General features: G+C 29.1%; 1 non-coding gene across 1 annotated transcript; it reads right to left on the bottom strand.

The window, feature by feature from the left end:
• Positions 1–13,395: 13,395 nt before the first annotated feature.
• trnas-aga (transfer RNA serine (anticodon AGA)) lies at positions 13,396–13,477 on the bottom strand. Its single transcript has one exon. It is a non-coding gene; the product is annotated as a tRNA-Ser (tRNA).
• Positions 13,478–13,823: the final 346 nt, after the last annotated feature.

The raw sequence follows: 13,823 nt of genomic DNA on the forward strand, positions 1-13,823 counted from the left end.
ATATATATATATATATATATATATATATAAATATATATATATATATATATATATATATATATATATATATATATATATTATTATCGAGATGTGTATGTGTATATATATTTTTTTGAGAATGAGAAAGACATACACTACATACACTCACCCACACTCGAATACACATAAGCATATAAAAATGCTAATAACATCTAATCATTAATCAAATTATTTTAAACTTAGATGCTTGATAATGGCTAATACAAAACAAAACTATAAACTGCATTAAAAAAATTTCATTCGCTCAACAATAAATGTAATACATATGATATAAAACCTGATATAATATCTTTGTTTATCAATGAGTTATGTTTTGTTATGAATTGTTTTTTTTTTTTACTTTGCAATTTTTAGCACAAAGTATTTTTTAAAAGAACGGTTAAAAATTATACTTTTTTAAATCAAAAATTTGTGATATCTCATTAAGAAAGGCAGTCTGTTTATTTTAATTTAATTAAATATACATCGGATCAGAAAAAACATTTATAAAGAATAGGTAGCTACCATCTTCATCTAAGGAAACGCCTTATATTTAAAGTAATGGATTAACGTTTACAGACGATATAATCTCTCATAAAATCCCAAATTCGTACTACGTTTGAATGTGTCATTGATCTGATCAATTCGAGAGACGAGTGATCTTTTATTATCAATGTTTTGATATTCATTTTCATTCATATCGCAAAATTTATTTTTTGAAAATACTGGGTCGAGTTCGAGACGTTGGACATCCCGGAGATTTCTGCGGGTAAATTATGTTCATCTTGAGTTAAAATATGTAGAGAAAAAAGATATAATATATCTTTGGTATATTACACCAAATAGCAATATATAATACTAAATTTAACTTGTTTATGATTACTCATAAACAAGTTAAATTTAGTAAATTTCATTTACTCATTGAAAATATCTATTAAAAAATATTACAAGTTTATAATGAAAGCAGTTTTATTATTTTTATTGAATATATTGTAAAACTACGACATCTAATACTTTATAATAATAATAATAAAAGCTTTTGCTTCACTATGCACTTCATGGCAACTCTGTCTTCGAATAACTTTAAAATTCAAGCAGTATACTTGCACACTATTTCAAAAATACGTTTATAAAAGACTAATCAATATTTATCTAATTAAACCAAGAAATAAAATAATAATCAATTTAAGATATAAAAATGTTAACTATTTACAAATTTGAGGAAAAAAACACACCTTCCTCTATTTTTAGATCACCAAACTTGTAAATCTTCAAATTTTTTTTTTTTTTGTAAAATGCAAGTTTTTAGAGAACAATTATTTGAATAAAAAAAAGTTTATTTGGTTGATGAATGTTGTTGATTTTGGTTGTGATGAATGTTGATGAATTTGGTTGATGAATGAAAGACTGTTGTCTTTTATGCAACTTTTTTAAAATAAATGATGTCAAAAAACACTTTTTTATTTTTACGAAAGCATTGCTAAGAACCTTAATATATAAAGTAAAAGTTATATCAGGATTTTTATTATTAATTTTGGAATTTTAGAAGAGTTACATAATACAGCAGCTGGTTTCAAATTTTCTCATCTAGAAAAAAAGGAAAGAAGGACCTGGTACAAAGTTGACAATAAATTATTTAGAGCATCTGCGCTTTGAAAAGATCAAATTAGCACTTTAAATCGATGTTATTAAATTTTGTTTTTATAGTAGTAATCATTTGAATTATGTAAAAACAACACTTAAAAAATAAACGTTAAAAACAAAACCCTATAATTATTAATTCACACAAAAATATATATATGCATACTTTTAGTTATTTAGGGTGGAATTGGAATCTCAAACCTCTTGATTTTTTTGAGTGTGTGTGTATTTTTTTTTTTTTGTGTGGTTATGAAGGTGCTCCCAGAAATCCCTACGGTCTTATCACAGAGCACCGTAAAAAAGCATTTAACCGGGAAGTTCACGCCTCCTTCCTTACCAATGTCGTATTGGTAAGGAAGGAGGCGTGTTGAGGCATAATGGGCTAGAGCCGGCGTTGAACTTTGGACTATTGAAGGGGGAAGAGACAGCATATCATTTTAACTTAAGAAAACGAAGTAAAAACAATCAAGTATAAAAAATACCCTAAAATTAGATTTATGTATAAAGGGTTCGAAAGTTAATCAAGCTTTTATAGGTAATACAAATATTACATATAAGTTAAGCAATTGGAAAAAAGCAATTAAAGTAAATATTACAGCAATTTCATCTACAAACATTGTGTTATAAGTTTCATTCAAAGTTATAAAACCCACCAACAGTTTTTTTTACATATTCGTTGATACTTTGTGAGCTATAGAAACAGCTACAACACCTTTACTATAGAGATTATAGAAATTTTATTTCATTTTGACCTCGTGTTATTACTCTTTATATTATCGACAGGTATTGAGCAGCCGTGGCGCAGTGGTAACGCACTTTCCTCAGAAGCAAAGGACCCGCAGTTCAACCCCACCTCTGAGTAGGTTTCGCGACATCGGTTAGGAAGTAGGCGTGAACTTCAAATTAAATGCTCATCCGCGGTGCTCAGTGATAAGACCGTAAGGACTTCTTGGGGCACCTAAATAAAATTGAAAAAAAAAAAAGAGGTATATTTACTTAGCAAGCCATCTTGTGGCATATCAATTTTTTTTTATGTCAAAACTTTATAATTATTCTATTTTTGGCTCAATGTTTAATAATGGTTGGAAACCCATTTTGCTTTTTTTTTTATCTTTTTGGCCAAAATCTTATCGGCCAAAGTAAGGTCTTTGATTTTAGAGGGAGCTCTTTTTTTTCAAAATAGAAGCAATTTGTTAGAAGGAATTGTACATCTGTAAGAAAACGTTTGTTAAACTATACAACAGCTTTCTACAACCTATTAATAGAATTTTTATACAATTTATGAAAAGAAATTTCTTGCAGCTTCTTATATTCTTCTATTACTAGGTTGCTCTTACTTCTTCAAATAAAAGGTTGTGATCTCCTACAATCTGATATTAATATACAGTATTTACTACTTATTGAATAATTATTAATGGTTTGTATAATTCTTTTGGTATAATCCCAGGAAAAAAATTCTGTAGAAGTCTATAAACTTTTAAAACGTATGGCCTATAGAAATTCTATAGAATTTCTATAAAATCACTGTTAGTTTCTATAGAAATTCCTATAGAACTTTTTTTTCTATAGAAAAAAAAGTTTTATAAACGTTCAATAGAAATTCTATTTTCATTTAAGCTAAAGCTTCAAAGTGTGCATTAAACCCGAAACAAATTATATTTATGATTTGTTCAAATAATTTGGATTTACGATTTAATTTCTAATAAATTTTATTATAAATTTGTTAACGCAACCTTTCACGTGAGAAAGAAAAAATTATAAAGAGTTTTTTTTTTTACATTCGCTATAAAAGTTGCTTAAATTCCCTATTTTAATAGAGTTTTTTTTAATAATTTTATTTATAAAATCCAACTTTGAACCAATAAGCAATAGTTTAATTATCCTTTTTTGAAAGTTTGGTCACTGAACTATCAAAGATTCGATCAAGAACAACACCAGAAACCATAGTTATCAAAATAGCTATCAGTGATAACTATTTCGTAGTTTTTTCAATAGTTTGCAAAACTTATCTGATTACTTATCACAAACTATCTTGAACGAATAAATCTCTAGAATTTAATCAAAAAGAGTTTTCTTAAAAAAAAAACTGTACCCAAGGAAGCAATATTCAAGAATTAGAAATCTATATATGTATGTATGTATATATATATATATATATATATATATATATATATATATATATATATATATATATATATGTATATATATATATATACATATATATATATATGTGTATATATATATATATATATATATATATATATATATATATATATATATATATATATATATATATATATATATATATATATATATATATACATATATATATATATGTGTATATATATATATATATATATATATATATATATATATATATATATATATATATATATATATATATATATATATATATATATATATATATATATATATATAGATAGATAGATAGATAGATAGATAGATAGATAGATATAGATAGATATAGATATATATAGATATATATATATATATATATATATATATATATATATATATATATATATATATATATATATATAGAGATATGTTGTAGTTATTTTAGGTGCTCTCAAAAGTCCTTACGGTCTTATCATAGAGCAAGCACCGCGGGAAAGCATTTAACAAGAAGTTTACGCTCCTTCCGTACCAGTGTCGCTTGTTGGGCTAGAACTGGCGTCGAACCTCGTACCTTTGGGTTCTGAGCCAGAATTTTAACCACTGCGACACGGCTACTCTTGACAAGTATTCCTGTGTCCTTGCAACGTTAGCCCCTGTCAAGCGAATTATTTATCAGAGTGGATTGATAATGTGGTCTCATAGTGTTAATAGGGTAAGGTTGCTAATATTGTACCCCCGAAGACCAAATTAAAAAATGTAGGCTATCTACTGAGTTGAAATGTGGACATTCAATTGTATTTCATAATTTAGAGATTGTTTGTTGTAAAGATGTTTAAAAAACTCATAATTTAAAAAGCGTTAAGTTCCAAAGAATCAAATTAAAAAAATAGCGCTTAGTGTACAATTAAGGAAACTAGGTCCTTAATTGCACCATTGTAATTCAACATTGTACCACTTTTTTGATTTCAAATACTTTACAACTTCGCAAATATTTTATGATTTTAGATTTAATTGATTAAAAAAACTGATTAAAACGAATGGTTTTTGCAAAATCAGCAATTGAAAATACTTTGATATAACATAATACCTAACTGCCCATAATCTAATGAAATGAAGTTTTTTATTTAATAAACTCTATGCAACTTGAATTTTTTTTTCTTCTGGAAAATGCCAAAAACAGGTATCACCAAATATGGTACAATTTTTATTTAAATTGTATGCTTACCAATGGGCTAGCTAGGATTAGAATAGAGGAGGAAGGCAGATATTAAAGATAGTTATACTAAATAATGTAAAACAATACATACTATATCTGTTTTAAAAATAATTATACTAAATAATGTAAAATAAAATAAAAACTTTATTTTTGGCAAAAGTTGCAGATATATTGTTTCTGTTTTTGATTAACACTTGCACAGTCAACATGTCACCAGCCTTGACAAGCAATACATTTTATCATATTCTTTTCTTTATTTTCTTCACAAAGGTAACACTATGAAGAGATGTATTTGCATGCTTGAACTTTTCTACACCATTCCTGCCCTGTTCTATCTTTTTAGTTGATATTGGTAAAACTGAGCTAGAGAGTGCATGTTTATAAGGACTACTTGTCAATACAAGAGTAGTACTGGAGTTTTTCTTTTTTTATTTAAGTGTTGAAGTTCGTAATGGAAGTATGGTTATTTCTTTAATTGGAATCTCAAAATTAAAAAAATGTTAACATAAAAAAAAGGTAAAAATTGTTAAATTTGAATAACCAACAACAACTGGATAATTTTAATGAAAACAATTTGTATATAAAGCTAGAAAATAACTACTTACTATTTGGAAACTTTTGAAACTCAACTCTCTAAAACAAATGCTTCTAGACTTTTTGTATGTGTTGAATGACCATTAAGGATAAAATGTACTTTCTTTTGTTCTGGATGTTCTGTTAAAAGTTTAAGACAAAGATAACTTATAAAATGCCTAATCCACAAAAAACAAATCTGTGGTTATCCAACCACTATCAGAACATCCAAAAATTGTCAATGGTGGTGCTCCATCCTCTATCACTACATATTATACCTCCTATCTGATGTTTCCCTTTCAGAGCTAAAACTTTAATTGGTTTCTGAACTGTACTTATTCCAGTTTCATCTACGTTGTAGATCAAGTCAACAGTAATTTGTAATTATCAACAAGTTCTGTAAGTTTATTGAAAAATAGTTCAACCTTTTCTCTACAGAAACTGGCAGCTTTTGCTATAGATGTTGGTTCAGATAACCTCAAACTGAGTCAGTGGTGTCGTTTCATGAATTGATAAAACCATTTCTTTCCAGCCATTCCCAAATCTTTGTTGAACTGATGAGGTATTTTATTCTTCTCAGCAATTTCAAATGCCAATCGTCTTAGGTCTTTAGTATTAATTCCAAACATACACGATTCGAGTTTCAAGACACGTTCAACTAACTCTTTCTTAATTTCAGGAGGTAAATTACTACGCCTACCAAAATGCTTGAGTCATTTGCATATTATGTTCCACATGCCTTTTAAAGGTTGGTTTAGGAATTCCGTATTTTAAACAAACGGCATTTCATCCGATATCGCTATTACGATAAGCAAATATAGCTTTTTCCATATCCTCTTTTCTCCACGATCCATGTCTCTGTTTTGACATTTCAAATTTTTTTTTTCCAAGGGAATTTGTTAAACTTTACACGCGTTTTTAGTGGTAAAAATGGTAGCGTCGGTACAGTTTAGGATCTGCCTTGAGGTACTATTTACGCAACTAATCTAACATTCGGTTAATTAAAAAATTTGACTACTAATAATAAGGTATTTTCAATTCTAGGTAGTTATTTCGAATTTAGATAAATTATGCTTTAACATAAATATACTGAACAAATCATATTTTCTACTTTCTTTAGCGAAATGCGCTTAGCCATAAATCCCAAAAATAAGAAATCTCCAATAACAAACGAACAAGAGCTTACTCTGGCCTTAATGCAGTCGGATGACAAAAAAAATAGCTGACTTCTTAATTTCATTCAGCAAAGATAAAATATAAATTAAAAAATTTTTGGTGGGTTGTAAAAATGACGAGTTATGTTAAAAGTGCAATATAGGCATCGGCACAATATTAGCAACTTTACCCCATGTCTTATTCGTTGCTTGAAACTTTGATGTTTCTTAAATGTTACAAGGACTTATAAGCTATATAGTGATAGTTAATGCTTTTGACTTGTAGTTAATACTAACAATAAATATCGACATATTTTTAATCAAAAGATGTTAATTTTAATTGTTATCATTAAGCGCAAAAATAAAATTAAAAATTAGAAATTTAAATTTTTTTTTTTTATGTATATTTGTTTTTAGCTTTCGTATATCTCCAAATAAATTTTCTTACTGACTTTGTCGAATTCTGCACATAACCTTGGTATAATTTCACAACATGTGGTTTTATTGTCACAGTACTTACTACCTGCAGTTCTTTTGATGATTTGGCTTTCCAGTGGGCAGTGGACGTAAAAAAGATGTCTTTTAAACGTATTTTGAACGTTTTAAACGTTTATTGAACGTATTTTGATTGTTTTTGACGTCTTTTGAATGTTCAAAATACGTTTTTTTTTAAGTCCCGTGCCCACTGGATTAATGTACGGCCAAAATTTAAGTCTTTAACCATGAAAATGTTTGCGTAGGCCTTAGCATTAAAACTCTTGCCCTTGGGCTTGACCTTGAAACTTTTGGACTTGTCCCCAATCTTTGGCCTTGGAAAATGTGGCCTTGGCCTTTCTATTTTTGGACTTGTTAACTCTGAGTATGGAATAGAAATAAATAAAAAGCAAAAGTTTTACGTAAAAAAAATGCAAATCTGCGTTATGATGCAGATTTGCATTTTTTTTAACAGAAATATTTACTCGTACTTAAGGGGACCTCCCAAAAGTTTGTTGAAAGTTTACATGTTATATATTTATTATAACTGATGATGTTTTTACATTTCTTATTTTACTTTGCTGGGCAAAAATATGTTTATTTTCCAGTTTTATCATTGAATTATATTACTTCGACTTTAAAAAAATATAATTTTTTAAGTATTAATTGTATTCTAACTGCTTCTAATAATATAAAAGCATTTTAAAATACTGTTTATTATTGTTTTCCGGCTCTGGAGCCTAACCATTCCGTATCGTCTCGACTATCGCCTTATTTTGTTCCCTTTACGTCACTCTTTCTAACGTCACTCATTAATTAATTATCATAGCCGATTAATTTAGCATCGAATACTTTTAGGGTCGAATTTTAGTATCAAATTTGTTTTTTTAATGGCGTCCAATCCGGCCCGTCTTTAGGTCATCCTAGCCCCTCAGCAAAGTACCGGTTGTGGCCTCTCCAACTATGGAGATATTCGTTCGGAAAATAAATATCCTTAATAAACTTAGCCTGAACGAAAGAAATTTGGTGACAGACACGACCCAACGCAACACACTTCTCCGATATTCCTTTTCACTCTGAAACTGTTTAACAAAATCACAATCAATCCTGAAACTGCATTCACTTCAATTTAAAATGAAAGAGATTGAATTATTATGTTCAATAGATTGCTCATGCTCACTGATTGTCTTGTGAGCAACTTTCCAGTTGCAAAATCCATCTTAGCTCGCTAAAAAACTCCTCGTTTTCCCGAATAAGAAACAAGGTTTGCAATAAACACTACCACTCTTAGCAGAATATACCAGCCAATTGCGTTCTTTCTTTTTCTCCATTTACTAGTTTTCAAAAAAAAAACTCTTTTGAGGCGCGTTAAAAAGTTCCAGCATTGTCAGCGACGTTGACGTTTCTATTTTGCTGGTTTGTTGTAATGAACTCAATCAGACCATTACTTTGACCTATCCAGTCGACAGAGTTGGTTAAAAATACTTCAACGTTCTGAACTAATTTTTAACTGCGCACACTAATGGAGTCCGAGTTAGCTTTCTCTTTATTAAGATCTTCATTACAAATCAACGAATCCAGAAGATTGCTGCTACATGTGCAAAAATCCACCGCCTCGTGTGTTAATGCATCAGCTTGTTTTTATGCTAAAAATGTAATCAACTGCGGCAAGGACGCGACAACACATAGGTTTGCGATTCGTTTTAAATTTGCCTTTCTTTCTTCCCTTCCCTCTGCCCCCCCCCCTCCCTCCTTTTGGCGAAAGTGGTAAAAGAAAGAAAATTTAAAAAAAAATTTTTCTCTCTTTTGCCACTGCTTGATGACTTATTTTTTGTATTCTGAAAGTTCGAATGATTTTTCACTAATATTTTCACTTATTTGATTAAATAATTATTTGAATCACTTTTCTTTAAAAAAAAAGAATTATTAAGAAAAGATTATATTTATTTTAATGCTGATAGAAACATTTATTTAATATTTATTTATTTAATAATAAATTTAAATTTTATTTCAATGCTGATAGAAACATTTATTTAATATTTATTTATTTAATAATAAATTTAAATTTTATTTTAATGCTGATAGAAACATTTTACGCAAACATTTTTTGACGCGATGTAACAAAAATTACATGCTTATTGCAAAAGTTTTGCCTGGTGTAAATAATGGAGCAGACAAATTTTCATTCTCCAACCAGTATACAAGCAAATTACTTGTTTTTTTTAAAATAGGTTCAAGGTTTAAAAATTGAATTAAAGAGATAACTGTAACTTTTTTTTAGTTTCAAATCATTGAAAAAAAGTTGTTTTTTAACTAATTTAAAAAAAAACGCCCTGGCCCCGCAGCGGCTGCAAAGGCTGGATATTGGTAAAAACGGGGCTGCGTCCAATGCTAAAACCAAATTTGTTAAAATGTTCTGAACCGAATTGTCAAAAAACTGCGCATAATTGATAAAAAAACTTTAGTAATATAATATAGAGCATTATAGATTAATCTTTTTATGGATAATTTTTTCATTTAATTAACAAAATTGATTCTAGAAGATTCGGTTCTAGACGGAGGTTTTATATTATTCGACTGAAACAAGTTTTAATTATTTAATTTAAAAATATCGACTCTAATAAATTGTACTGAAAATGATTCTATCAAAACAAGGAATATTAATATTCGATTCTAAATGGTTTCGATCAATAAAAAATTTGATTGACTCATTTTATTCTATTTTTATTCGGTTAAAACATGTAACACGCGTCAAATTATCAGTAAAACAGTTATAAAATCTTAGAATTATAAACGAATTCGAATTTAATTTTTTTTATTAAGTTAGGTTTTTTAAGTTGTAATTTAAATATTAAATATATTGCAAATATTTAAGCATTTAAAGCAGTTATTGCGTATAACTACAATCTGTTATAAAAATAAAAATGCCTAAAAAAGTGAATATTACAAACTGTTATAAATAAAGTTTAACTCATTATTTAATTAATTATACAAAACTTTTTGCTTCTTTTATGACTATCTTTATCTAAAGTTACTACCATAATAAAATAATTAAAAATTAAAAATTAAAATTCATGCAAGTATCTCAATATTTTTTCCATAAGTCCAAACATAAGTCCAAAATGTCTGGAAAACCAACGAGAGACAGTGATATAAAAGAACATGAGAACCTGGTGCATCGAAAAAAAACACAGAGAAATCAAACCAGGCTAAGAGTTCCAGTATGCTGAAATTTCTTAAAAAACCCCTTTCAACCGTTACTGCTCCAGAGTCCTCTGATAAATCTCTTAGCCAAGTTTCTTTGGTTTTTGAAACAGAACCAGCTTCACAGTCAAATGTATCAGCTGTGACCCAAGAGTTTGACTGCAATAAAGATTTGTAAAGTTTGGAAAGTGATAAGATTTTCGAGTCAGTAAATCAAGAGCAAGCAATTCATTTAAGCAGTTCATTTATAAACTTAGATGGGGGAAAATGGACATTTCTAATAACAGACTCTCAGCGTCATGACTTAATTCAAAACAGTCCTCATTAAATTCTAGAGAAATCTGATGAAAGTTACCCAAAGATGCAAATAATAGATATTTTTCTAAATTTAATTTTACGCAAAAACTGATTAATGGCGAAGCTCAACACCGTTGATGGTTAGTTTACTCCTTGACCAAAGAAAAAGTTTATTGCTTTCCTTGTAGACGCTTTCACATACACAGATTCAGATAATAAAAGAAAGATGTTGTGTCTGGAAAAATCTGAATCGGATATTGCATATATTCTATTATAAAATTCCATGTGTCCTTGATTTTTTTCATGTCTATAGACATGAAAAAAATCAAGGACACATGGAGTGCATGGACGGAATTTTATAAAAGAATAAAACACGGAAAAACAATAAATGATGAAAACGAGAGATTGATTGTAAAACCTCAAAAATATTTGTATAATTTGTTGGAAAGATTGATAAGTTTAATAAACTTTTTAGCCTCACACAATCTGGAATTTAGAGGTCTTCGCGAATCACTTAACCTGAACAATAGCAGAAGTAGTGATAATTATATAGACTTATTTAAGTTGTTATCCAAATATGATCTGATGCTAAAAGAACATTTGCAGCAAATTAATGAAAAGCAAATTGCTCAAAATTATCTTACCCATGAATTCAAAATGATTTTAAAATTAGTTATATTGATTTCTAAAACAGTTATTGATGAAGTTATACAGAGAGTTAAACAGGTAAAATACTTTACTTTTTTACTCGATCGCCATAGAGATTCAAGCCATGTTGAACAAATGTCAATAATTTTATAATTTTGCAATTTCTCAATTGGAGCGACAGAGAAACATTTTGTTTGATTTATTGCCGCTACGCACAGTGGGACAGAGTGTGCCAAAATACCTAAAAATCAATGTCGGCATTGCGCGGTGAAAATTTGTCATAATGGTGAAGATATGTTGATTAGAGGAAATATCTAGTTAAAATAACATTAATATTAATTTAAGCGTTATTTTATGCGGTTGTTTACACGTTAATTTGACTTGTGTTCCGAAACGCTGTTTTGCATTTTTTGTTTATCAACTTTCTTACGCTACTATTGTTTTAAATTAACTTTATTGACTTTCATTTTAAAATATATTATTTTAATTAACAATGTTTTTTTCGCTCAGACTTTTAAAAACAAATTAACGTTAGTGTAATCATTAGTTTTTATGCATCGAAAACAGACAGTTTTCGATATTTTTTTTGCTACTAACCTTTGCTATTAGGTATCAGATAAACTATCCTCCAATATCCTCCAAACATTTAATTATGTAAATCTCATGCTAAATGTATGTAAATAGTCATGCATCATAAATACTTTGCAACTTTTTGCAATAAAAAAAGTTATAACAAAACGCTGGGAACTTATCAAAACTAAATTGAAAATAACACTAAAACCTCTTTCAGAGACACGAAGTAGAATAGAAGCAGTAAAAGCTATACTGTTGCAATTTTATAATGTTATGCGCGATTGACTTGAAAAATAAAACAAACGAACCTGAAACTCTAACAGTTAGAGTCTAACTGTTAAGCAGTTTTGTATGAAATGTTTACTTTTGAATATATTGTTGCCATACATAAGTGGTAAGAGATTTTATAAGGGCCGACGACACGGGAGGAGGGGGGGACTGGGGACATGAAGGGGCACAAAAAGGTCCTTTAGAAAAAAATTGCGTCCCCTCCAACATTTTTTCTAAAGGACCTTTTTCTTTTTTATGAAAATTCTAGATATAGAAGATTATTTTAAGAAATGACAATTGTGCTCCCCCCCCTCACTTCGAAACCCGTGTCGTCGGCCCTGTTTATTACATGTAAATGATATAATTAAACTATGATACAATACAAGTCAGAGCCGACAATACTTTTTGTGTGAAAGACCTTTTTTTTTTTTTGATCGATGCGAATGACTGTGCCCCTCTACTTTGAAACCAATGTCATGGTTATGGTAAAATTAAAGTTAATAGGATTACCTTACGCTGAAATGTGTCGTCGGCTCAATTTTATTACTTTGGAAACTCGCAGGAGACGTGGCTTAATCTTTGTTTAAGCTAGAAAACGGTTTTGAGAGTATCAATTGGCATAATCCACCAATTCGCAGATCATCTTCCACCGTCCTAATGCGTGAATTCACATATAATAATGCTCGTCACAATTTTTTTACAAATCGTATTGTCAATGATTGGAATAACTTGCCGTCAGCATGCAAAAAGGTTCCGTCAATTAACGCATTTAAGAATAGGATTGACAAGTATTTTTTTCTCCAGCTGCGAACAGTACATCTTTTACTGAAGATGAGCTGCACGTTTACTAATTAATTCGTGCTTTAGCAGCTACAAATATTGGCTTTTTAGATACTATTTGTCATGTATTTGTATGTAAACTTTAATTAAATGAAAGCAATCTTTTTCCCCTTTTTCCCAATTTTGATATCAACATACTTGCTATGATTAACAATTGCTTTTTTTTTACTTAAAATTTATATTTCACAAACCATAAATTTTTGTATAATTTGTTGGTTTTGTTTGTTTGTTTTTTAATTATTTGTCATTTTATCTACGAGGACTTATTTAAATATATTACTATTACTAAACTGAATTGTTTTGGTAAAATTAAAGTAATGTAAAATTAGAGCAAGTTATCAAAAGCTACGCTGTGAGTAGGATTTGAACCTACGCGGGAAGATCCCATTTGATTTCTAGTCAAACGCCTTAACCACTCGGCCATCACAGCACACACTAAATTGAAATTTAAAAATTATATAAACAAAAAACTTTTTGTTATGCTACTAAACTTACTGTACCCAAGCGATCATATTTTTGAACTCGAGATTGCAAACAGTGCCGGTTTTAGCACTACCAGCGCCCTGGGCGAGACTTCTACGGCGCCCCTAGCTCAATTTAACCCCATTCAAAAATAAGACAAAGGGTAAAATAACCAATTAGTTTCGCCCCTTTATATTCGGCGCCCTGGGCCATCGCCCAACCAAGCCCTACCCTAACGCCGCCACTGATTGCAAACATACAATTTTTGCGGTCTGCAACATATTAAACTTGTTTAGGGGCTGTCCATTAATTAC

The sequence above is a fragment of the Hydra vulgaris genome, chromosome 11 (assembly GCF_038396675.1).
Source record: "Hydra vulgaris chromosome 11, alternate assembly HydraT2T_AEP".
Classification (NCBI taxonomy): domain Eukaryota; kingdom Metazoa; phylum Cnidaria; class Hydrozoa; order Anthoathecata; family Hydridae; genus Hydra; species Hydra vulgaris.